This window comes from Pinus tabuliformis, chromosome 8 (genome assembly GCF_031772625.1).
Source record: "Pinus tabuliformis cultivar Carrire ecotype Pingquan chromosome 8, CPIR1, whole genome shotgun sequence".
Lineage (NCBI taxonomy): Eukaryota > Viridiplantae > Streptophyta > Pinopsida > Pinales > Pinaceae > Pinus > Pinus tabuliformis.
In genome coordinates, this window is record NC_142294.1 from 814917730 (window position 1) to 814938408 (window position 20679).

The following is a 20679-nucleotide window of genomic DNA, read 5'->3' on the forward strand; positions in this document are numbered from 1 at the left end:
AAACAATGCCTCATAGAAAATTCAGATAAGTATGAGACCCCTATGCATAGATATACCATTTACACTTGTAGATTGCATTGATGCTAAGTATTTGACAGAATGTCAGTCCCTGTTGGGGATGGTTAGGCCTAGTCCTGGAGTTAGTTTTTGGTTTATTAGTCTTGTCATCATGTGTTTAATGGATTCCGAAAGTTACAACAAGTTCTGGGTAGTGGTCAAAATTATATGCTTGAAAAGTGCCTTAAATTCCCTAGACTCTGACACAAATCTGCTATAAATAGTCCCTGGATGCATGCATGCAGGCTTGTGGGAGTGTCTAGAGGTTTAATAGCTTAAAATCTCAGTGGGACTCATCGGTTGGTTAGCGGAAAGGTTGGGATGGTTCCTAGGAGTCCTATTGTTGATGTTGAACGTCTATATGGTGTGTTTTCGTTGGTTCCACTTCCTTAACATGACTTAGGAGGTCGAATCATATCATAGTAGCTTCTCGTCACATGTTTACCCTGGTTGGCCGGTTAATTGGGTAGATGTGGGAGGAGAGTGTTACAAGTCTAAAGCAGTTAGCGTTTGTATCAAATTACAAGAAAAACTGAATAATAAAGGTGACAAGCAAAGGGAACGTACTTTGGCCAATAGTTACTAGTGAAGTGACTATTATAGCATCATTTAGCACTCTTGTAGACTCGATGCTCTTGTATGCCCTTGGGCGGGCTTTTCCCATGCAAAATTGATCCATTATTAAAAAATAATATTTCAAATTCCATATGCGACTCTGCCCATTAAAAATCATGTACATACATGGGTTCTATAATTGCATACCCATGTATACCTTTTTAAATATGAAAATATAAAATATTATATTATTTTTCAGGTGGGGTTCACTGGATTTTCCAAGAGCCCACCTACAGGAGCCCATAGCACAATTGAATTAACTAATTTTAGGTGGTATATATACACACCTTGGGTAGGCCTAAAGGACATAAGAGAAGGGCTATTGACATTATACCCATTTTTCTCCCAGATCAAGTTTGATTTTTCCATGCCTCTTGCACTCCCAGTCTCTATGGAAACCCTTGTTTTCTTTGTAGAGATGTTCATCATCTTTATAGCATCTCCTTGCATTTGTTAGATAGGTTGTCTTCATGCCTTGGGTTGGACGGATCTAGAGAAAGGCTTCGTCGGTGCTTTGGCTTGGATCAAGTTGTACCTTTCATGTACCTATTATTGATTATCAATAAATAAGCTCATGTATTGTTCCCGATATGTTTTCATCTCATGAATAGCAATTTCCATGTTTATATATGATGATCTAACATATATTTTATGTATTCACATTGAATTATATATCATGTATATTCTTCTCTGAATTGATTTGCAGGCCTGCTTGATTCTGGAGGAAGCAGAGGGTTTGGACCCTACGGGAACATCATCAAACGTAGGTCCTAGGGGTAAGTTTCCACATCCACATTTAATATTCACATGTTTGGCATGTTTTCTTGACTGCTTCTTATTGATTTTCTTGTTCTGCTCCGTTGAGGTTGTAAACCTTTACCTTAGAGAACCATGGTAGGAAAGGATAGGGAAAATAGGTACAAAGAGAATTTTAATTCTATGTCCCAACAACAGAATAGAAAGAAAAGACTCAAAATCCTTTTTTTTCATCTAGCAAGCAGTGCATGATTCTATTTTCCCAAGACTTATTACAACAACAAAATCAAAGGAGGCATGATATGTACTATAGCAAGCATATCAAGGAAAAAATAAGATAAAAGTTGTTAAATTGCGATCTCTTAAAAGAGATTTTGAAATTCTTTGCATGCAAATTTTGAGCCTATGCAACCAAGTTACATCTTATGGAGAAGATTTAAGAGATCAAAAAAAGGTTGAAAATTTCTTAATAAGTATTCTTGCAAAATTTGATGGTATTGCTGTTGTTATTGAAGAGTTTAAAGATTTAAATTAGTTGTTTGTGAATGAGTTCATGGGATATATTCAATCTCATGAGTAAAGGATGAATATATCTATTGAAAAATCTCTTGAGCAATATTTTCAAGAATAATTTCTAGAGATAAGGGTCACGAAGTTGAGAATTTCTTCCATCAGGAAATTTTGAGTACTTATGGAAGAGGAAGCAAACAAGCATGTAGAGGAGGCAGAGGTCAAGGAAGAAGTTTTCCTATAAATAAAAAAGGAATAGATAATGATGTTAATGATGGAGGTAAAAGATCTAAAAAATCCCAAATTCAATGTTTTTAATGTAAAAAAATTGCCCATTATGAATGTAATTTCTAGAAAGAAAAAAACAAAAACAACAAGCCATATTTTGTGAAGAAAAAGATGTGGGCAGGTTATTTTTAGCTTGTGTTTAATTAAATAATATATCCAAGGAGGTATGGCAGAGAGACTTCTAAATATAGATGAATCTACAAAAACTAAAGTTCTATTAGGAGATGACAAACTAATGGAAGTTAAAGGTAAAAGAATGATTGTAATACTTAGGACAAAAAAGGGAAAAATAAAGCATATTAATGATATTTTATATGTTCTTGGTTTAGCACATAATTTGTTGAGTGTAGGGAAGCTTATTGAAAAAGGATGTTTTGTTTTTTTTAAGAACATTGAATGCGTCATCTATCAAAGGAAAGCATAATCAAATTATAGTGAAAATCGATATGTTTCAAAGTAGAATTTTTTATTTCACTCTATCATGTTAAAAACAACAACATTAAAAGTTGGTTATTATAATAGTCCTTGACTATGGCACATGAGATATGGAAATTTTAATATAAGAGGATTATAATTATTACATGATAAGGAAATGGTCAAAGGTTTTCCTCTTGTCGATTCTATGGGTTCACATATATTCTTGGTAAGCATCACAGAGACTCATTTCCCATAGAAAATTTATTCAAGAACAAAAAAACCATTAGAGCTAGTACACATAGATATATGTGGTCATATGAAAAGTTTATATCTCAACAAAAATTAGTGTTTTTTTATTTTATTTTATTAAAAGAACATGGGTATGCTTCATTAAAGAAAAATATGATGCATTTGTTATCTTTTACTAATTTGAACATGTCGTTAAGAGGAAATTTTATAATGTATTATAGACATTACCCACATATAGAGGGGGTGAATTTGATTTTAATGAGCTTAATCATTATTGCAAAAGGAATGGCATCTAAATTAAATTGGCAGCCAATTATACTCCCCAACACAATGGTGTATGCATGAAAAGGAATAGGACAATTGTTGAGATGTCTAGGATCATGTTCAAAGGTAAAAGTCTTCCTGACACTTTTTGGTCTAAAGATATAGCTACATATATTATTTTCTTAATAGATGTCCAACAAGGAGTGTGAAAAATGTGACTCCATATCAGGCATGGAGTGGAGAAAAACATGGTGTTATTCATTTGAAAGTCTCTGGAAGGAAGAAAACAAGATGATAAAAATGTGAAATTATTTTTTATTGGCTATTGCAAGGATACAAAGGATTATATATTATTGTTTGCTAGTCATGATGTGTTTTTTGAGAAAAATAAGAATGAAAGTAGAATCAAGGTGTGCAAGAAGAAACTTCAAGAATTATTGTACGAAAGGATGAATCTTTGATTTCTACAAATATAATCAATAGTCCAAATACTTTCCAAACTAAATCCACTCCACCATGTTCTTTAACTTCAATTCCTATTTCAATTCCAAGTCCTCCTCCAAGAAAGATGAAATGATTAAATAAAATTTATGGATATATTAATTTTGCATTAATGCCTAAGATTAAACCAAAGGCAACATATTTTGAAGATGCAATAAAAGATGGAGCATCGTGCAAACCAATGAATGAAGAGATTGCAACAATTAAGAGGAACAAAACATGGGAGATTGTGGATCCTCCTACTAAAAAAGAAGTCAATGGGGTTAAATGGTTATATTAAAAAAAAAATATGTGGTTGATGGATCCATAAAAATCACAAAGCAAGATTAGTGGCAAAGGGGTATCCTCAATAGCCAATCATTGACTACAACGAAACATATGCTTCTATTGCAAGATTGGATAACAATTGTTTTTCCATTAGCAACAAAATAATTGGTTGTTTTATCAGTTTGATGTGAAATAAGCCTTCTTGAATGGTGTATAGGGAAAAATTTAGGGGCGAAATTTCGCTAAGTGGTTATTTTTGGACATTTTATGTAAAAAATATTCGCTCATTTTCTTAAAAACTCACCTAATTTCTAAATATATATGATTAAATGGATAATATTCGCCAAAAATTAACTAGTTTTAATTGTAAATTAAATGTTTTTGTTGAATATTCACCTACATTCTATATGTATGACTTTTCTAACTAGAATAGTCGCCTATAATACTATAAATAGGCATAACATTTGAATCCTTAAAAAATACCTTGATGGTGTATCAAATGAATATATATATGTTCAACAACCCCAAGGATATGAAGTTGCAAGAAACAAACACAGAATCTATAGATTAAAAACGGTTCTTTATTAGATTAAATAAGCTCCAAGATCATGATATGGTAGAATTGATAAGTATTTTCTAAAAAATTGATTTAACATAAATGTGAACCCAATTTATATATGGACTCAAATGGAAATGATATGGTAATTGTTTTCTTTTATGTGTATGACTTGATATATACATCTTCAAGTAATTTGTTAGTCGAAGAGTTTAGGCAATCCTATGATGACTCAATTTTAAATTATCGATTTAGGATTGAATCATTATTTTCTTGGCAGAGAATTGAAACAAATGGATGATGCTATATTTATCTCACAAGAAAAATATGATAAATGTTGTATTCACAAATGGAACATGGAAAATACTAAATACCCAATTTCTATATTTATGTGAAGTCCAAGTAAGATTCATTTTAGAGAAGCAACAAGAATTTCGAGGTATTTGTATGCAACAAACATATTGGGCTGGTTAGTTACATAGATAGTTAGTTATACAACCCTAAACATTAAACATTAAAGCAACCTAAACCCTTTGAGTACCATAGTCAACAAGCAACCAACTATTTCATTATCTTTTAGAGAAGCAACAAGAATTTCGAGGTATTTGTATGCAACAAACATATTGGGCTGGTTAGTTACATAGATAGTTAGTTATACAACCCTAAACATTAAACATTAAACCAACCTAACCCCTTGGAGTACCATAGTAAAAAAAACAACCAACTATTTCATTATCTTTTAGAGAGGCAAAGCACATTGCAACATGTGAATCTTAACATATGTTAGAACTATTTATTGTGATAGCATATCTACAATTTCCATAAGTAAAAATATAGTGTTTCATTGTCACACTAAAACATAGTGATATCAAATATCATTTAATAAGGGACCATGCAAAAGGAGAAATTGAAATGAAGTTCTGTAAAACAAATGATAAACATGACTATATAGTCATGAAAGAACTATCTCAAGAGAAGTTTTCTTATATGAGAAAGATGCTTTGAATCATGTTATTTAAAGGGGAGTGTTAACGATAATTGATCTGGGTACCTTTAGCTTCCAGAATTAACCAAGACCTTTTATTTTTGTGATGTTGTTAGAATTGCATTTTAAAGTGCATAAAAGAACATATGTGCATTCTTAAACAAGAGGAAATGTGAAAATGATCAACAAATCATGAACACAACACATTTGATAACAGATTTCGTCCAGTGTCAACTCATCTCCGGGCCCGGTGTTAAGATGGTGGAGGTCGCTTCATATAATACTAAAAGAGAAGATCATGTACATGGAAGACTCTATGTCATAGCAAGAACATCTACCCTCAAACAAGAGTGGCTTGTCTCTCCATGAGACATTTCACTTACAGGAGTTCTCACTCATGAAGGCTTCCTCTCAACATGACAACTTCACATGATCTCACACAATGTGGCAATGAGTATCCCTTCAACATAGTTACACAGGGATTCCAAAAAAAATACATAGCATGACAAGCTAAATACATCTCACATAATGTGGCACAACGATCCCACAACATAACATCAAACAGGGATCTCAAAACATAATACATCCTCTCAACAATTATGAAAGAAAACATGACATGACTAATTCATGTACCTTCACCTCTGAAGTTTTCCAAAAAATGGAAGGCTCATTTGCAAAAATTGACTGCACCACTAAATTTTTGTCATTGAGAGGTGTAAAATCGAGTATCCATTTGTCGAATTCCAACACTGTCAAAATTTGGACCTATAGGAATCTTTTAGATTCTCCGTGATTCTCCAAAGATTCTGTTCTTTGGGCTGACTGGAGATATGCAACTCATATCACAAATATGATCTCACCACCATGATCCTTGCGAGATTCTGAGACTTTTGAGTATAAAGTTGGTTGCATTCTGACTCTGGCAAATTTCAACCTCCAAGGAATCTGGAAGATTCCCTCAAGATTCTTCAAAGATTTTGCTTTGCAGGGAATCTGCAAATATGCTTCTTAGATGGTGATTATGATTTCACCATCGCATTCCCTATGAAATTCCGGTTAAAATGACTATAAACTTCATATCATTTTGACAAAATGAAAATTTACCCCCTATGGAATCTTTCAGGGATCAAGGAATATTCTCTACAAAAGATTCTTTGTCTCGAAAAATGTTTCATCATGGTTCCACCTCCTGGAACTGTAAATCATGGTTCTGCACCTAAAATTAAAATAATATTATTCTTGAGATTCGCGTTGGTCCCTCCATGGTTCGTTGGCTCCTTGCTCACCACGCCATCAGCCTCTTCCCTCGGGCATCTGAGTAATTTCAAGTTTATATAGTAAAGGGGCGGCGGAATTTACAAAGCCTCCACCCTTGGTGTGTTGGTTAGGGCAGATCTCTAGAGGCAAGGAGGTTGGGGGATCAAATCCTGCCCCTTGCCAAAATGGGTGCATGTATATTTTTGAACGGTTAATAGTTGGTGGAGGCGCCCGGGAGGTGGGTCGGCTAGGTTGGCTGGGCAGGTTCAAGCCCCACCACCTTCGGTGTATACGACACATGGCAGGGTAAAGAATTTTCTTAATTCATTATGGATCATATAAGCGTGAAAAAAAAACATAATAATAAAGAAAATAAATAAATAAATAATAAATAATAAAAATTAAATTAAAAAATAGGTACTTTTTTAATTTTCCGAAAATAAGGGTCTTTGGGCGGTTTAAAGAGGCCACAATTTTCCCTGCCCATTGGCCGGATTCCAGTGACCGTTGTTGGTGCAATTTGTAGGATCATTAACCCTGCCACTTGGCCAAGTCAACCCTAAACTTTGACTGGCCCTATCTCCTCCATACGAGCTCGAATTCGAGTGTCATTTACACCGTTGGAATGAGGGCGACGAATCGATCTGATGCTAAGTTTGTTGCAATTTGACCACTTTGAATTTTGACCATTTCTAAGCCCTCTTGGACTTCTGCATGTGTCTGGAGCCACCTAGATCAGTAAAGCTTTTAAGTGCTAAGCATAAATTAGGGTTCAAAAATGAGTAGGAAGTCATAGGTAATTAGTTCGAATTAGAGTTAGATGATTAGTAGTAATTTCCATAGTTCAATGTTAGTAGTTGCCTTTTTCAATTTGAACTTGAGTGGATGACAAATAAAAAATATTAATAGACAAATCTTTCATTAGGTGAATTTAAATAAACACATGCTCAAGTAAGTTAATTCCATAGACAATGTAGGTAGATAAATTAATGATATTTGAACTTCTATTGATTGGAAGATAGGAAAGGCCTATCAACAAATTTACTAATGCATACATGGCTTTGAAAATCACAATACAGGTTATGTAAGTTCATATGGACTATTAACATCTCAACATACGCATAATCACAAAAAGATAAGTATCTCAACGCACACATTCAATCATGTTGACTTACTAATGTTGATGAGAGTCAAACTTAAATTGTGTATAGAACACCAATGGATTATGACCAAATCAAGCAAAGCATGAGTTCCAAAATTTACATAGTTATGTAGGCTACATCCAAAAGCAGGGTAAATATAGTTATTGCTCTAATAAAAATTATGACCTCAAATGAGACATATAACCCTGAAATCTCATATTTTTATGTCAAAACCTTAAAAATCAATCCCCAAATTAAAGGGATTTGTTATCATTAGCACATTTCTTTTTTTGCTGAAAATGGAAATAAGAAAATTCTTGATTTAATTTTCCCTTGAATTAAATTAGGAGGAAATTGTAATTCCACATCACAAGACAACGAGAGTCAGCTAACTGATTTAATTTCACTTAGTTGGCTCAATTAATTCGAGTTGAGGACCTAACTTGAGTCATGTAGATTGGTTCCTAAATTTTAGGAGCATAGGTTGAGTTTAATTTGAGTTATAATAGTTTAATTTAGTTAAACTGCGTTAATGTCATTTGAACTAGTTTCAATTGTTGGAGGAACTAATAGGAGGTCTAGCAGTGGGGTGCAGGGTCATGTGTTCAGCCAGTTAACTTATAAATCAACCATAATTAACTCATGCATGCATGAAATTTGAGTTACCCAATTGAGATTGGAGTTCAAGGGCAGTGTACTATCAGTTGTATAATTTTCCGAGTTGTACAGGTGGTGCATGCAGTCATAGAATGGCCTATGGAGATTGTGCTATTCGGGATAGGGATTTCACTAATTAATAGGGGGCTAATTCCTTAAGAAATAGCACAAGGAAATAGGAGCTTGGCAGGCAACATAATTGGCTAAGTATTGGCAATAGTTAGCTTGTGAGGCAGTGAGATAGATTGTACTTGTGCAAAGATTGTTTAGGAAGAACAAGCATTTTATTTTCTTCTATATTTTTCTGATCTAATGCAATATATAAATAGGAAGGGGTTTTGAGCAGCAATATTTCCCCTTAGATAAATCTCTGAGCATATGTGATTGAATCTTGTCTCATGTTTTGTGATTTCTCGATCGATTAATTGTTTCTACTGATGAGTAGAGTAGATTCAAGTCTTTTGTTTTAGCATATTACATAAGAAGTTTGAATCTACAAGGAATTTCTACATGGTATCATAGTAGGAATCACAATAGAAGAGAAGAATTTGAGTTTGTATTTGCAGGTAAATCGAATTTGTAGGATCATTCTTCAGAGCCAACAGGATGTCGTTCTATGGATTGAGACTCGAGTATGCCCTTGAGGGTAGCTCGAATTATATTTCTTGGAAGGATGGGATGGAGGCAGTGTTGGAAGATAATGGGTTGAAGGAATTCATAGACAATGATATTCTTAAGCCTCCAACAACTGATGCTCAAGATCTGGCAGAGTGGAAGAAATGCGTGGAAAATGTGAGGAGGATCATACTAGAAGTAGTTCAAGATCATATTGTCTCGAATATCCATAGGAAAGATACCCCATATGCAATGTGGAAATCCTTGATAGACTTGTTTCAAAACAACATTAACCATAGGAAGTTGGAACTGAAGGACAAGCTTTAGAAGATCAAGATGGAGAAGGGTGACACAATACCACAGTTCTTGAGCAAGTTCACCCAGTGTTGAGATTAACTTGGGAGTGTTGGTATTACAATTGTTGAAGATGATCTGGTAAGCATATCACTTATGGGCCTTCCCAAGAGTTGGCACAACTATCAAGATTTGGTAAATGGGAGGGAGAAGCTAGCAAATTGGGAGCGATTGTGGTCTGACTTGGTGCAAGAAGAGATAAGGTAGAACACCAGAGATGGAACCTCATCTAGGCATGATTATGAGGAGAATTGTGCCTTGGATGGAAAGGAAAAGAAAGGGAAAGGGAATAAATCCCAATCTAAAGGAGATTATGGTCAAGTGGGAAAGAGGAAAGACTTTGTCGAAGATTAAATGTTTTCACTATCATGAGTTGGGACACTATGCCACGAAGCGGTAGGTGAAGCTTTAGCTTCACAATTCGAGTTGGATTTCACACTCACTGAAAGCATGGTGTCATCGGTGATGGGTAGTGTGTGGTATCTAGATAGTGGAGCCTCATTCCATATGACGAGCAACAAATAATTTTCCAGTGACTTGGAGGAGAAGGACCTCCAGATTCACATTAAGATGGGAGATGATGGAAGGTATAGTGCAACTGATATCTGTACAGTTACTTTCCAGAGGGAGTCTGGTTCTCTTCCCACATTAAAAGATGTTATGTGTGTTTCGAGTTCGAAGAAGAATTTATTTTTAGTTGCTATGTTGGAAGAGCGTGGCTATGATGTGATATTTAGCAAAGAAAAGGTGTTCCTTAGACATATCTCCACGGGACAAGTGAAGCAGATCAGGGTTCGAGTGAAGAACCTATACAAATTGGATGCAGAAGACTATGTTGCCTTGAGCACGAAATCAAAGAAGGTGCAGAGCCGAAACATCGATGAATTATGGAATAAGAGACTTGGCCATTTGCATGATCGAACTTTGAATACCATGCAACAGATTTCTATAGCACTTCCCAAGGGTGCACTAGAGCAGGGAAATACATGTAAAGGGTGTACATTAGGGAAGTACGCCAAAGCCACCTTTCATGATAAGGAAAGTGGAGCGCAAGAAGTCTTCGAAAGAGTTCACTCATATGCGTGTGGACCTTTCTCGATATCCTCCATGGCCAAGAATAGGTATTATGTTATATTTGTAGATGATTTCGCACGTAAGTGTTGGATTTTCTTCGTGTAGAAGAAAGAACATACATTCTCCAAATTTTGTGAATTTAAAGCACTTGTTGGAAAGACACTGGAAAGAAAGTGAAGTCTCTCATGAGCAATAACGGTGGTGGATATGTAATGTTCCTAAATAGTAATACAAGTGATATAAACCAAATAATCTGTTCAGCAAAATATAAAAACGAAATACATATTAAGCACCCATGGAAATGCTGGAAATAATGAACAGTCGAGCCATTTTATTACTTATTTGAGGGAAAAATACAATAGATAATAGAATGATGTACATGGGCTTGTCTCAATGGACAAGCATAGCCAAACTCTAGTGAGAAATGGCTAAATCGATGACTGCTCCAACTGTTGCACCAATCTGCACTGCGCTACCCAGAAAACTGCCCTTTCTACTCAGTTCAAATGGTTGGAAAGTCCACTTCCTATGCTCGGAAAATTATGAGATTTGAGCCCTGGGCTCCTTGGCCTAAACCTAGAAAAAACCACAAAGGAATTTAGATGGTTTAGACTTTTGAAATTCGACCCCAAAGGAGCCCAACTTCAACTACAACTGCAAAACTCGGCTTGTTGGATTCTCCCTGTAAATCCTCCCAGAAAATGTCCCAAAGTTCTGGGCTGACCCCTACTACAAATTCCCTGACTTCCCAGATGAGCTTCCAGCCTATAGCACTTGCTCCTAAGCCCCACGAAAACGTTGGACTAGCCCTCTACGCAGTGCCCAAGCCCAATAATTCGAATTGTTGGGTTGTTGGCTCTACTTGCTCCAAAACTCACAAGAAATGTTGGCTTATTGCTTCTCTCCCAATCCTCTAACTCTCTCGGCAAATGACTGATCAATAGTGGCTCACTCTCCTCCTACGTATTCTATAGATAGCCCAGAAATATGCACTCCCTGTATGTGACTGAATGGCAGTGTTGTAACACACTCCTGGTTCTCCTGAAATGATGATGGAATTTTTCTTCTAGGGTGGGCATGGAACGTCCCACAAAGGTAAGGTTGAATCTCCCGCTTGAGAGATTCATGGGTAAACAGCTGGTTGAATCGTCTAAACAGCAGAGCAAACAATCAAGTAATTTTGATTTGCAAGGTGTAAGAAACAATCCAAATGAGAGCTTCATCCTCCTTTTATCTTTGTGGACCTTCCTTGCCTCATGTGGGCCCTTCCATCTAGCTCTTTGAATTCCCTCCAAGCCATTCAAATGGCCTAGTTCTCGGTGGAATGTGGGTGGCCCCCACATTCCACTAGCAACTAGATAAAGTCGAATTTCCTCCTAAGTCCCTAAGTCGAAAATGTTGGGTTCTTTTCCTTAGCCAAAACTGCACAAAATTGTGTAGCAACACGCTGTTACAAATGCATTTGAGAAGGTACATGACAGTCCTCCCCTCCCAAATGTTGTTTGCCCTCAAGCAACCTCAAATTTGGGTGCTCCAAAATATGCACACCCTCCCAGGCGGCATCCTCGTCTGACAAGTTACTCCAATGTACCAAGAACTCCCTGATGGTCCTGCTCCTCATTTTCCTTTCCCTGCTCTCCAAGATGGACTCGGGTTCCAAAACCAAGTGGCCTTCATCATCTAGTGGGGGTAAATATGCTATTGTCATCACCTGTTGTCCCATCACCTTTTTAAGGCGTGAGACATGAAATACATTATGGATCCTGCTCCCCGGAGGCAGCGCTAGCTCATAGGTGATGAGCACCAGTATTGCAGACAGAATGTTGCAACTCCTGGGGCTACTAACTTTACTTTATCAACCCAGAGTTCGTACAAACTTGGAGGTGACAGTGTTGTATACACAAGCAGATGCGATGGGTCCACTCTTTGTCACTACTGAGCTGGCGATATACCACTATGGTTTCTCAAACCAGCCTTCTATTGATTCAGAAGAAGTTTGATTACCAATGAAGAAAGGTGAATTTTGCACTAATTGGGAGAATTCAAATATTGTCTACTGCAGTAAGGAAAGACTGAAATCAATGCTTTAAACACACCACTCATCTAACTAATTGCTAAGAGATCTTGCTTCAGAAGAATTCTAAGCTAACATGTGTGTAATCCTAACTGTCCTAGGCATGCAATCTGAAATAACTAAACATTCTATTGTTGTGCACATGAATGAACACAATAACTCTTTTTCCTTTTTGTCCTTTTTTTGTGAAAATGTGAATACTAAATCTTCTTGGTGGTGTGGCAGGTGGGTTAGAGATGGTGGTGAAAGGTCAGATGGCTTGGGAGGCAAGTAGGGGTCTTCTCCTATCTTCCTGGATGCTTTTTCCACAAATTGGCCTCAAAACAGGCCACTACAGGTCGTCCTACAGGATGTCCTAATGCTTCCTACAGGATGTCCTAATGCTCCTACAGGATCCCCTGTATTCCTACAAGATCTAGCCAAGAGAAAGAGGGGTGATTTGGAAGGTTGTATAGGGCTTAGGGAAGGTGAATGATGGAAGAAACAAGGAAAGGGGGTGGCTAGGACTTCCTTAGAGCTCAAACCAAAGTTTGTAAGATGGTTGGATTTGCTCAACAAACCTAGAAAGTTATCCTTATGGAATGATGAATTGGTTGATGGACTTAGTGGCTTTTGGTGATCATGGATGGATGAGGTTAGGTTGGGGTTGCTGGCATGAGATATTCCTACATTATTGAAACTCCTGTAATACATACATCACTGGCATTTATCCATGAATCAAGTCAAACAAGAAATATTTCCAATCAACTTAAGAAAACATAATTTCATTATTTAGTTGCCTAGTTCATGCATGGAAATACTTGTAGAATATTGTGAAACACCATGAGATCTAATACAAAGTTGAAGATATCAGAAATGACAATTGAAACCTATCCTTGAAAACTGAAAAGATGCTGGTCTAAGTAGCAGAAAACCCTAAATTCCATAAGAAATCAGGATTCTGTCTTTTTGGGGCTGAATATGAGTTTTTCCTCAAACCATGGTCCCTGAAGGGAGGAGTGACGCCAAATCCACCTACTATCAACCTTTTTGGTATTCCTTTATCTCTCTAAACTACTTCTAAAGCTATACACAAATGGAAGCAAACTAATCAAATTTACCACTACTGGCAATGAAACAGTGCTAAAACAAATTCAGCAATTAATCTATGAAATAACCTAAACATACTAGTACAAGAAGAGGAGCCTTTTCTACTAGGGTTGGGCCCTAACCCAAGAGCTTCAACCCTCTGAGTCAAATCAATGTTGGATCAAGGAAATGCTCATTCTCATTATCATATCAGAAAAAATTACATAACAATGTTTTGCCACAAACTTGCACTCGAAAATGTTCAATGCTCTTACATAAAAAATCCGAATCCTAATGAGGCTCTAGGCCTCCTTATTTATACAATTGAAGTCTCGAACAACTTCCTTAAATCTAGGGAGGTTTGGCTCCCAAACTTAAGATGAACTGGTTCTTAATTGTCACTGGCTCAACTACCCGTGATCTCCATGACTTGGTTGCTTGCAACTCTGAGCTAGTGTGATTTGATTGAGGAATATTCGAATGACTGAGGATTTAATGAGGAGGATCTATCTCCCACAATCTCTCCTCCTTGTCTCATTCGAGTTTATACCCTTAATTAGCCAAAATTTCCATGATTTTCTCTCAAAAAATTGCAATCAATGCACATTAGACCACTAGACATACATCTTACTTTTACTCATCTCATTAAGCAAAATATAATTAAAACATGTAAGGAATTATGAGAAGCATTTATTTTAATAAGCTTAGAGGTGTATTAACATCCATATAGTTACACAATGATGAGGCTCAGCATCACCCCCCTATTGAAAGTGTTGCTCATCCTCTAAGCAACTTAATCTATATCCATGTCCTTCATTGCTCTAGTGGCCTCCGTGACATCCCATGCTTTTGTTGTAGTTTCTTCTTCTTGTGAATAAAATCTTGCCTTCCTCTCTATCTCTTCCCACTGCTTTCTTTCTTCTTCTTCTTTCCTTCCTTCCAACATTCCTAAAATCAGTGGTGGACTGAGTCTCAAGCCAATCCAATTGACTTTGAGTCTTTGTAGAGCTTTCTTGTACATGGGTGTTCTATTTAGTGTCTCTCTCATTCTCTTAGGAGAATGGTATTCTCTGATTTCCAGGCTATAAGGCAAGGTGTTCCATCTCCTTTGGCAAGCTTGCATGTTGTCATCTCCTAGCAATCTGAACATGTCTTCAAAGTGTGTGACTGCTTGCTTTTGTGCAGCAAGGTACCTAGATGAAATCTTAAGATCATTTGCAATCAAGTTGTGGGTGCTGATGACAACCATTGGATTGGATTGTTCAACTCTGATCATAAGTGGTTCTATCTCTTCTCTTTCCATTACATTTTTCATCTTTGTAGCTCTTTCCTCCTCATGATTCATCCATGATGCTAAGGCCATCAATTGCAAGTCTCCTGGCTTTGAATTTGGGTCCCACACATTCAAATTTGTCAAGGCCAAGTTGTGTAGGTAAAACTCAGACATATTTGCTCCATCTTCCAAGGTGCTTTGATCACAGAGATCAATGAATTGTCTATAGTCTTGGAAGGGCACAGTGTCTCTCTGTGCTAAGGTCTTAATTTGGAATTGTAGCCATTGTTCCTTGAGATACAAGGCCTAATATTTGGCTAGAATCCCGCACTGGATTGCCTCTAAGGATAAACTGGCCATAGCTACCAATTGGCTTTCCCTTTATTGTAATTGTCCCCTTAGCCATGCATTCCCTTCTTCTAACTGATCTTTCATCATTGCCTTATGCTGCTCAATTCTCTGCCCATCTCCTTCAACTTCTCCTCCAGGTGGCCTACATCCTCCACTCCTTTTGACTTGGTAATTTGCATCCACCTATGTGTCCTTGCCCTTTCTTTCTCAAGTTCAAAGAATAAGGGGATGGAAAAATTATGCGGGATAACTCTACCCCCTTCAATGGACCTGTAGTAAGAGTTGAGGTTGGGTTGTGGACTAGGTTCTCTGAGTTATAGGTCTTCCTTCTTTGTTTCTTGCTGAGTGAAACCTTCTTGGTCCATTTTCTGAGTTTCCTGTACGTTTAACAGAGTTTCCTGTAGGATGGACTCTGCTTCTTGTAGGTCTTTTTGTATCTCCTATAGGAGACCTTTTCCTTTTGATGAGGCAGACCTTGTGACAGGCCTCCTCACATAAGTGATGGGAGATTTGGGAGAGGCTTGTCCTGATGATCCTTCTCCTTGATTTTTCTCAAGAGGAGTTATCTTTTCTTTCTGATTTGGTGAGTCTTCAATGAAAATAGGAGTTTTGGTGGGTGTTTGAGGTCTTCCTTGCCTAATCCTTGTGCTCTTTCTTGTCCTAAAGTATAGTGGGGTTTGTCTTTGTCTTTTTCCTTTTGACTTGATAGGTGTACTTAGGGCAGTAAGAGCAGTTATTGCCTCCTTCTCTGTGGGTTCTGGAGATACCCTTGGTGATTCTTCCCCTTCTTTTCCTTGAACTGTAGACCTTTGTTCTTCCTTTTTTTTCTATCTCCTCTTTTCCATTCTCCTCCTCATCCTTGTCTTTCTCTTTCTCTTCTTCCTCTAGTTCCTCACTCTGCTCATCTGTCTCTTCTTTTGTTTCTTCTTCTTTCTCTTCTTCATTTTCCTCTTCCTTTTATTCATCTTTTTCCTCCTCTGTTTCCTCTTCATTTTCTCCTTTTGTTTCTTCATCCCTCTCACTAGCAGTGGGGCTTTTTTCATATTCAAGAGCTTGAATTTATCCCTCTGCTTGCATGTCTCTGAAAGTTTTCCATGTAATAGTGAGTCTTAGGTTCTGTAAAGCATCTTATAGGATAAGTTGGATCAACCCATGATGGGCTAGTTGCTGATGTTTTCCCTCTTGCACTTTGATGCTCATATCTATCACTTGATTGAAGAAGAAATTAGGGTATACTTAATTTGTTTTGAGGAGGTGTGTCTGCTCCAAATCTCAGTTCTTAGAGGAGTCTAAAATGGTATCCATACACCACACTGTATCTCCCTTCACATGATATATATTTAATGAGGTGGTAACTAACTTCATTCCAAGGGTATGAAAGGCTTTCTCTTCTGACCCCATTTTTGTCCTCCATTGCCTCCTCCCCTTCCAAAAATAATTTCTTCTTTGCAAGGGTGTTATTACCCTTATCTTCTTTTCTCCAAGGTAACCCTAAAGGGAGTGTGGTGATTATGCTTATAACTTCAGGGGTGATTTCTACTGATAGGCATTTCACCACAGCAGTGGCATGGGTCCTAGTGAGGGGTATGAGTGAGAGAGAAAAGTCTTTGGCCACCCAATTGTGCCTTGTGAAAATTTCTACTACAGGAGGGTGTTGATGAATTCTTATTGTGTTTGTGGGTTCCCTCTTGTTAAAACCCCCTGTCATCTTTCCCTGGTAATTGTGGAGGCTTGTATGGATATAATTCAAGAATTTTGGTGGGTGAGAGAGATTTAAATGTTAACTCTGCAATATAATTCTCTTAGACTGCAACTCCCTTAACTAAATGAGGATTTTTTTATTCCTTTTAGCTGGAAAACATGGGAAGGTATAGCTCATACCTCACTGGTTGCATTCCGATGAGGACAACCTTCGATATCTCCTCCCTTAGTGCCCACTGATAATCCTGTAAATGACTGCTCTGTATCCTATAGGTCTTCCTGTAGGATCCTGTAGGTGCTTCTGCGTTGCAAAATGCTCATTGTCTCTTGTAGGTGTTGCTTCAAGAAGGCCAAGGCAACCTCTTTTCGTTGAATTCTCGAGATTGGAAATGCTCTTTTAGTGTGGGAATCCGTGTTTGATTTCCTTATATGGATGATCGTGTAGGATGGTGTTCTAGATGTCTAAGTACGAGCACCTCCTTTTGGAGCGTTGGTCCCACTATCAATCCATCATTCCACTTACCTCGTAATCATCTCCCACTTCATTCCTCCGTAACTTAACCATTTTTGGCATTATCTCCTTTTTCTTCTGATTTGATTGCTTCCACGTGTGGAGTGGTCTAACTATTTTCTCCTCATTGACTGGTCAAAGGTGGCCAAGTTAATTGGCCACCTTTGCTTATAAAACCAACTCTTACATAATCCTACATTTTTTATCATATCGTGCTAATGAGAGAGCATGAGTAAGATGACATACCTGTGGGTAAGATGCTTTGATGATGTTGCTTGTTGGAGAATGATGTCCCTGTGTTGTGTATTTGTTGCATTTTTTTTGTATTGGCCTCTTTTGATGCTTGTTTCCTTGGATGTGTAGGTACTGGAGAGTGATGTTGATGATCTTGTTGTTGCTACTGAGCTTTGGAGGAGCTTCCTTAACCTTGGAATATTTATGTTGAAGATGGATGCAACCCTGTGAAATTTCCTTTGTGGGATAGGCTGCTATAGGATTTCCTACAGGAAACCTACAGGATGTCCTGTAGTTGCCTCTCCCCTAAACTTTCATACTTTTTTCACTTCTGGAGCATGAGGATTGTTGACATGAGTAGAGAAGGGTTCTAGTGAATGGTAGGTGAGAGGTATAGCCTTCAGGTATTGTCCCTCTGTCCTCTGTTCTCACCCTCTTCTATTTGTTTTTTCTTCTTTGAAAATTGTATATTTTTTTAATTGACTTATTGGATGGATGCAAGGGTAACAAGGTGATGAAAGGCACGGTGATGATGTCGTGGAGTGATAATTTTATTTTTTGACACAAGATGGTCATCCCCTTGCTCTATGGTAACTTTTCTTAGGATTCCAAAGCCACTGAAATTCCTACAGGAAACTCCTCTAGGTTTTCTGGGAATCCTGTAGGATTACAGGGAATCCTATAGAAAACATAGAGCCTATGTAAATTGAGCTAGAGGAGTTCATAAATGGAGGGATTGATGGAAAAATGAAGAATATGAGATGGAGGAATTAACATATGGGTTGTGTAAGGTCCTTCTGTTCCTCTCAAGTTGCGTTGACCCTCCTCCTGCTAACCTGCAAACAACACCTTCAATTTCTTTCTTTTCTCTCTTTTTTTGTTTTATTTTCTTCTCCTTTTTGAAAACAACTAGTCTGCCTCTAAGGAGCTTTTCATCCTAGCTACTTGCCTTGGGTGCCTCAAAAGAGATTTTCACCCAGAGATATTTTTATTTTTCTTTTCTTTTCAACACCATTGGGCCGCCTCAAGAGGTTTTCAACCCAGCAGTGGGATTGAGGTGCCTCATGGAGGTTTTCACCTAAGTCTGTTTATTTTTCTTTTCTTTCTTTTCTCTTTTCTTCTTTTCTTTTTTCAGGGACTTGATGGGGTAGAAGTTGAGACTTGCTCCACCACCATCACTATCTTGTTGATGCCATTGATGAATTCTTGTTTTGACAAGGGCTTCTTGTAGACCTTCAATCTGTACCCATTGACAAGTAAAGGGATAGCCTCTACATCATTGGTTCTTATCTGTATTGAACCATTATCATGAAATTTTTCTATGACATAAGTCCCTAACCATCTAGTCCTTAATTTTCCTTTAAAATCCTTGTATCTGGAATAATACAACAAAGCCCAATCACCTTCTTGAAATTGTTTGTCCTTTATGTTCTTGTCATGCCAAATCTTCCTTTGAACTTGAGTCACCTCTGTGTGTAGGAGGGCCTGCATCCTAAATTCATCTAACCCATTCAACTGGATAAATATTTCTTGTTGTGCCCTGGTGAGATCTAGATTCAGTTGTGCTGCTATTCTTAAGGTGTTGTATTCAAATTCAATGGACAACAGGACCTTCTTCCCATAGACTATCTCATAAGGAGTGAATATAGTGATGGTCTTCCAGGTGGTATTGTAGGCCCAAGCGGCCTCAAATAATCTATTTGCCCAATAATTTTTGTTGCTGCTAATCACTTTGGTCAGAATGCCTTCCAGCGCAATGTTGGTTACCTCCACCTGCCCATTAGCTTTTGGGTGTTAAGGAGTGGATGTTCTATGATTGATATTGTGCTGGCTCAACAAATTCTCAATCACATGAGATGTAAATTGACTGCCTTGATCAGTGACTAGTTCTCTAGGGTACCCAAACTTATAAAATACATTTTCCCTTAAGAACTTAGTCACTTTCTCTTATGTTGCTACTTTGATGGCTTGGCTTCACTCCCACTTGGTTAAATAGTCAGTGCACACAATGATGTACTGCTTTTTCCTAGATGGAGGGTCAATGGGTCCAATGAAATCCATGCCCCACTTGTCAAATGGCTCGAAAGTCACTTGAGGTTGCAAAGGCATTTCATCCCTTGGGGTAGGTTTCCCCATCCTTTGGCACCAATCACACTGACTAGTATACCTCCTCACATCCTGGTGAAGAGTGGGCCAGTAATAACCAGTTTGTGGCACCTTGAACATTTTCCTTTTGGCTGCAAAGTGACCTCCACAAGGCCCATCATGACAGGTCAGAAGGATGTCAAAGACTTCCTCCTCCCTGACAGATCTTCTCATAATTTGATTCGGGCCTAGTTTGAAGAGGTTTCCCCCCAATCCAAGTGAATGGGGTGCTCTTCCTCACAATCTTGCTCTTTTCCTTGGAGGACAAATTTGGTGGAAACTGTGTAGACACCAAGTAATTTTCTATGTCAGCAAACCATGGAGAGAGAACTGAAATGGTGAATAAGTGTTCATCCGGTAACTGATCATCAACCATTCCTTCCTCCCCTGCAAGAAAAGTCAATCTGGATAAAAAATCTGCAACAACATTCTCCTTGCTAGGCTTATCAATAATAGTTAAATCAAATTGTTGCAATAAAAGTAACCATCTAATAATCTGGGCATTTACATCAGGTTTATTCATCAAGTATTTAATTGCAACATGGTCAGTATGTACAAATGTTTGGTAACCTGTAATGTAATGCCTAAATTTGTTCAATGAATGCACAACAACTAGGAGCTCCTTTTTAGTCACTGTGTAGTTCATTTCAGCTTTTGACAGATTCTTACTGATGAAGTAAATGGAATAAGGTAGCTTGTCATCTATTTGGCCTAGAGTTTCTCCTATGGCTTTGTGAGATGCATCAACATGTATATGG